The sequence below is a fragment of the Belonocnema kinseyi genome, chromosome 5 (assembly GCF_010883055.1).
Source record: "Belonocnema kinseyi isolate 2016_QV_RU_SX_M_011 chromosome 5, B_treatae_v1, whole genome shotgun sequence".
Taxonomy (NCBI): Eukaryota; Metazoa; Arthropoda; class Insecta; order Hymenoptera; family Cynipidae; genus Belonocnema; species Belonocnema kinseyi.
The window spans coordinates 24,186,045-24,192,995 of NC_046661.1; the positions used below are offsets into that span (position 1 = coordinate 24,186,045).

Consider the following 6,951-nt stretch of genomic DNA (forward strand, 5'->3'; position numbering starts at 1 on the left):
GTGTTTGTATATGTCCTTCGATTCCTATTTCTTTTCTCATTTACGTATAAATATTTGTAACGCTCGTGAGTTACGCCCAGTGATGCCATAGGGCATCATAGCTTAGTTCTGAAGCGGCTAGACGCGGCTTGAGAAGACCTGGTACATATACTCTATTGATACCCAAGTCATCATTATGCCTGAGTTTCACGAAAATGTTGAGAGCAAACAAAATATTAGGCGCTGACGGGTTAATGCCCTTTTCCCCGGACTTGGCTTGTTCTCCAGATTCTTCTTGATCTTGAAACGGAGAGCGTCTGAAATTAAGTTTGTATTGATAATGTTGAGCAGTTAACACGATAACGTAGGTTAGAAAAACTTAAAATGATTCATATTTCTAATTTTTATTTTTAAAAAAGTAATAATTCAAGAAGAAATCGCCAACAAAATTTTGATTCAGTCATATTTCGTAATATATAGATTTTTCCCCGTTATTGTTGAATACATGAAGAAATGATGACGTTTGAATCAAGAAGGTCTCTCACAAAAAAGTAGAATTTCATAATAATTAATTATTATAACCCTTTGATTATACGATTTATTAAGAACATACATATTGTCCTTCATTCGATTACATTTGTTTTAATTCTATAATTTCCAAATACTTTTTGTTACCTTATTTATTACAATTTTAAACAACAAAAATTGAAATTCATTTATCTCCTTATTATGATTAATAACAAATATCGCATTTTCATAAACTTAAGATGTGATTCCCGTTTAATACTTGTTTAACAGCCTGAGAGGTTTTCTTAGCATCCTTAAAAGATATCTTTAAATCTTAAAATACAAATAATTTGCGTGCAAAAACTGTTATGTTGGAACGCGACATACCCAATGTTATAGGAAATTATCCTGAAAATAAATTCGGAAAAATTTCCTAATTTATTTGGGAATTTTACGTTAAAATTAGGAAATTTTCACAAATATATATTCGGAAAAATTTCCTAATTCATTTGGAAATTAGGCTTTAAAATTAGGAAATTTTCCCGAAAAAAAATTCTGAAAAATTTCCTAATATAACCGGGAATTGTACTTTGAAATTAGGAAATTTTTCGAAAAATATATTCGGAAAAATATCCTATTTTATTTGGGAATTGTAATTTGAAATTAGGAAATTTTTCCAAAAATATGTTTGGAAAAATTTCCTAATTTATTTGGAAAATATGCGTTAAAATTAGCAATTGTAGTTTAAAATTACAAAATTTTCCCAAAAATAGATTAGGAAAAATTTCCTAAATTATTCCAGAATTAAATATTAAAATTAGAAATATTACTCGAAAAAGAATTTTAAGAATTTTCAATTTAAAAAAGTACAAAGTTCGTATAAAATCATTTATTATGTTTCCTCGGCACTTAACATTTCATTTGCGTACCTAAATATTGACGAAAGCTATTCACTTGACAGAAATTTTACTATTTCTTTTATGAGGTTTGTAGCTTTAGTGGACCTTTTTATTTTCCGTCCATTAGCTGTCCTTTGGTTAATTTCCAGGGTCAGTAGCGTGTCCAAGATCAGCATTCTGCAATACATAAAATAGAATTACCTATATATTCTTTATATTGATGGTGTAATAATAATAATATATATTCATTTATCTACTTTACATTCCCTCTTACAAATATTCAAGGAAGGAAAAATGAATAAGAGTTTTGCCTTTCAAGAAACTCTAATGTTGATCCGGTCTCCTTTTTATAGTGACGAGACCGATCGCGCGCTGGAGCGCGCGTGTTTTTGTCATTTGAGATATTTTATAAGTATTTGTGCATTTTTTTGCAGTTTGGACCAATTCAAATTAATTTAAAACAATCTAAAGCAATTTGTCGATCCTCTTAAACACTTTTTAATCTGTCTTTCAACCACAAATTAAATTTTAATCTCAATACATGTCTCAAAACCTGAAATGCAATCGGAATGGACCCGATGCTCATTTATCAATCCTTCTTCATTCATGTGTCAGCACCAAATTCCACACGAACGTATCCGGAATCCATTTTTTATCCGTGCCTCCAATTCCTTCAAATGAATGGGACATTTTTAATTGAAACCGATGAATCTCACATCAGTCCGAATGGATAAGTGTAAATCTAAAAGCAAACCGAATAAATCACAATCCAATCGGAAACAAACTTTCACACTATCCTAGTGAATTAGAAACCAATCCAAACTTAATTTTCATTCCTTTCAAATCCGTGTGTATATATAAACTTGAATCTTGACACAAATTTTAATAATTTTCATACTGTCCGCATAACACAATTAGGACACTACTCAAAAACACCAGGTCTGTTCCAGTATTTTTTTCATAAAAAGTATAGGTCCACACCTGGGAGGGAACTGGGTTTTTAGGAAGTGTGCTATGTGGGTAATCCGAGGAATCCGAGGCTCATCCAAAACATATTTTCAACCTTTCCCAATTCTAAAACAAACATTAACTTCAATCCGAATTAATCCAAGCTCGTCATTCAATTTTTGCAGTTTCGCGTACCTCGACTTTTTCAAGATAACTCTAAATTTTCATTTCAAAACTCTTTCTGCTACACTAATTCAGGGTGCCCGATGACCATCCCGGAATGAAAAATCCTGAAAATGTTGTCGTTTTCGCGTATCTCTACTTTACTCTGTTAGTTGTGAGTGGTCGAGGATCTTTATCAAACGGTGAAAATTTGTCAGCTCTCGCGCATCCTTCACAGTTTTCAAGATAAATCAAAATCATATTATTTATTCAATTTTAAATAATTATTTTGACTTTGTCCAAAACAGTCCTGCTCTGCAAGCTCCTTAACATTTGTTTGTTGTTCATGTATCTCTGATCGTTCGCGATATAATTCAAAAAATGTTATTGTTTTGAATAAAATTTTTTTTATTTATTAGTTTAGTTACAGTTGTTTGAAAACACCCCTCTGCAAAACCCTTAGAATGTAATTAGTTTTCACGATTCTATACGCGTTTTCGAAATAAATCATATTTCAGATTTTTTAATTTGATAAAATCCATTTATCGCTTTAGATCGGAGTGACCGAGAATCATCTCCCTTTTGAATACGTTGTCGGTTCCGCTCCTTTCTCACCGTCTTTAAGCTAAATAAAAATTTACATTTTTTCGGGTATTTAAAGAATCCTTTAATTGATCTACTTCGTGTTGGTCGAAAATAAACCCACTCGGCAAAAACCTTTAAATCTACTTAGTTTTCATGTATCTTTGACGTTGTCAGTTTCCGCTTATTTCTTACCGTTTTTAAGACAACTCTACATTTTCATTTTTTTGTATTTAAAAAATATTTTTATTAGGTTAGTTCATGCAGTTCGAAAACAAAACCCTTCTTTAAAAACCTTCAAATTTTGGTATACAGCGATTCCCTTCATAAAAAGCCTGAAAATGTTTTTGAGTTTTCACGTACCTGTGACCCTTTTAGAGGTTATTCTAAATTTTGTTTTTTTTTCGAATTTTAAAGATTTGCTTACTGGTTTTTTTTGAGGTGGCTCAGGACCACCCCTCTATATAAAACCCCCGAAAATGTTGTGAATTTTTGCCTATCTCTCACCCTTTTCATGATAACTCAACATATTTTCCATTTAAAAAATTAATTTTTCATTGGGTTAGTTTATGTAGGTCGAATACAATAACCCTATGTGAAAACCTTAACAATTTTGACGAAAGCGATTTCCCTCTTGGAAACCCTGAAAATATTGTCCGTTTTCGCTTATCTTTCAACTTCTTCAAGATAATTTAAAATTTTCTATTTTTCAGGGGGGTATTCCAAAAATATTTTTATTGGGTTATTTCGAATTTTTCGAAGATAAAACCTATCTTCAAAACACTTAAAATCTAATTAGTTTTCATGTTTTTATGACCGCTTTCGAAAAAAATTAAAATTTTGATTTTCTAAATGTTGAAAATTTGTTTTTTACATTCTCATCATTTTTGATTGAGAAAGTATTAGAATTGTTGGAAATTTTATATCACACTTTTTCAACGGATCTCCACGTTTCGAGACCCCCTGAATCCGAAAATCAGGTTTTCACGATGGCGTCTGTCTGTCTATTCGTCCGGCCGTCCGTCCGTCCGTAAACACGATAACTCTCGAAAAAACGAACGAATCAAATTCATCTTTGGGACACTTTTTTTAAGACCTAAAAGAAAAAACGAGTTCGTGAACCAGCCATTTTTTATAAAAATTCAAAAAGTGAGCGTATTTTGAAAATTTTGTAGACCACTTTTTTCTGAATTTGAAAATTCTATGTACGGATATTTATAGTATTGAAAAAAACAAAAATTTATTCTTATGACTTTTTTCGATAAAAGAAAATTCTCAGAGTTATAGCGTTTTCAAAATTTTTTTAATCAACCGAAAATCAAAATTTGAAGCCGAAAAACGCACGATATGAAAAAAAGTCAGGAAAAGAAAAATATTTCCTTTTGAAAGCCCTACAAGATTATCATAACCAATTTTTGGATGTTTTTCAAAAATCGAAAATTCAAATTTTGATTGCACAAAACATAATGTAAAATAAAAAATTCTATTTTGTGGACAAACTATGTAGAATACAAAAAAAGATGAATTAACAAAAATAGTTATCCCAAAAATGATCTACAATTTCGTTAAGAATCACTTCGTGATAGGACGCGTACTTTTTGTTATATTCGTGAAAAATAACGTTGAAAGAAAAATATAAAAAGATTTGTGGAAAAACGACGAAATTTACGAGAAAAAAATCCAACAAAACCTGTTTACAAATGTCTGTCGGAAATCGAGCGCGCAGCGCGAGTGTCACGATGAGAATGTGTACGTCAAATCCTACAGAGCTTTGAGAAACTTAATCTTTGACTATACTTAATTAAGTAGACAATTCAGAATGTGAAGACGCATATAAATATTGCCATCTAAGAGAGATATTTTTCATAAAGTTTTTTTCAAGCATTTCAAATGCAAAGAATAAATATCCGAGGTTAGTTCGCTTTGTTCGAAGAGAAACCCCGTCTTCAAGAACTTAAAAATTTATTTAGTTTCCAGGTCACTCTGGCCGTGTTCAGGATAATTATAAATTTTTATTTTTTTTTAAGTTTAAAATTTTTTTACTGATATGGTTTGGGGTGGCCAGAGACCACTTTCCTTTAATAAACCCGAACAGTATTGTCAGTTTTCGCGTATCTCTTACCGATTTCAAGATAACTCAAAATCTTTATTTTGTTTTGAATTTTGAAAATACTTTCTTCCCTTTTACCTATGTTCAGAGAAACTAACAATAAATTTACAACTAACTAATTCATTATAGTAATTAAGCTAGAAATGTTTACGCTTTTGAAATTTGAAATTTAGGGAAATTGGGACCAATAGGATTAAGGGACTTCGCATAAAGTTAACCGAAATGCATGTACTTTCAAATTCGAGCGCTTGAGCGCGCATGTTCTGAAAAGCTCTTGCGAAGGATTCAACTCCAGCGCCAAGTATATATCTGACCAATAAGGAATCGGGTCTTCTTCTTTTTGGAATTCATTCTTTCAATATTTTCATAATATTTCTTCCTACACACTGATTTTGCTATAAAGTTCGTCGCATAGAGAGTACGCGTCAAACTCAAACTGCCCGTTCATATTAACAAAATGGTGGAATTAAGCGGTTGCGTGTCTTGAACGAAATGGGGCCCTCAAGTGGCTAGATCATGTATTTATTAGATCACGGTTTAACACGCCATGTGCCTTCCCTCACAGCAACTTCACCAATAAGAAATCTCCGATTCCATCCTTGATGTTCAATCCACTTATTGGATACACTTTTCCACTTCGAGAAAAAATCTTTATAGAATAGGAAAATACACTTTTTAGTTTAGAATAATGAAGTATAGCGGAGCCCGTGGAGCAGCTAAAGGGGAAATACAACAGGCGTGTACGACTGTGTGCAATAGAAATGGCCGAAGGCTGAGCTCAAGCGGGGCACAGAGAGGAGCGGATTAGTTCCAAAAGTGGTGGTAGGTGGCGCTAATAAGTTTTTTTACGAGGGGCGTAGAGACGCAAGAGGATCGCGCTATCATCAGCCTGTCATAATAGTGAGGTTATGTTCTGATTGACAGTTTGAATGTTTTGAATTAAATGGTCAATTTAACATAAATTAGGTCATTAATGCGAAATCAAGGAAATATTAAACAGAAAATATGTCCAAATTATTACACAAATTTTGTCTGTATTTCCTGTGTGACATTTCCAGAATCTCGTTTCAATTTTTCAATTTATTGCCGACCACAAATTTTAATGATACTTTCGAGAAGCAGATCAGGCTAACCATATTTATAATATACAATTTTTTTTTTAATTTAACTTATTATGTTGTAATTTTTTAAAACATAAATGCAGAATTGAGTAAATAAATAGTGACAAATAACAAATTGAATCAATTTTAGGAAAATCATGTACTAAATTCTGTATTTCTATTAGTAAAAAATGCAAAAAAGTAATTAATTTAAATTTGCAAAATATGCATGAGGTGTCTTTTTCAAGAATAAATTGAAGAATTTATAAGAGATTCTGGAAAACACACACAAAAAGTAAAAAAAAATATTTCTTATAATTTTTACATACTTTCTGAATAATTTATGCTGGATTTTGGATTATTTATTAAGTTTATCTTTAATTAAGAATTGCGTGCAGCCAATTCAAACCATCAATGTATACATACACGCGCACTAATGCATTCTCATAGTGCCTTAGTTGATAAAATAGTGGTAGGTGGCGCTGAATTCCGCCATTTCTTCAACACACACTCGTACATGCCTGGCAATACAAAGAGGTTACGGTGGAATTCCATAGGAAAGAATACGAGGGTAGTTCAATAAGTCCTTAGAATGACCAACAGATGGCGCGCGAATCGCTCCAAATCATCTGTTTTCAGTCAGCACCACTCCTGACTAGATATA

The 6,951-nt window shown here is 31.8% G+C and overlaps 1 long non-coding RNA gene across 1 annotated transcript; it reads right to left on the reverse strand.

Moving 5' to 3' along the window:
* Positions 1-211: 211 nt before the first annotated feature.
* Positions 212-2,298, reverse strand: LOC117173424. Its single transcript, XR_004467177.1, has 3 exons — positions 1,939-2,298; positions 1,416-1,562; positions 212-296 (listed from the first exon to the last, which is right to left on the reverse strand). It is a non-coding gene; the product is annotated as an uncharacterized LOC117173424 (long non-coding RNA).
* Between the last annotated feature and the right edge of the window lie 4,653 nt (positions 2,299-6,951).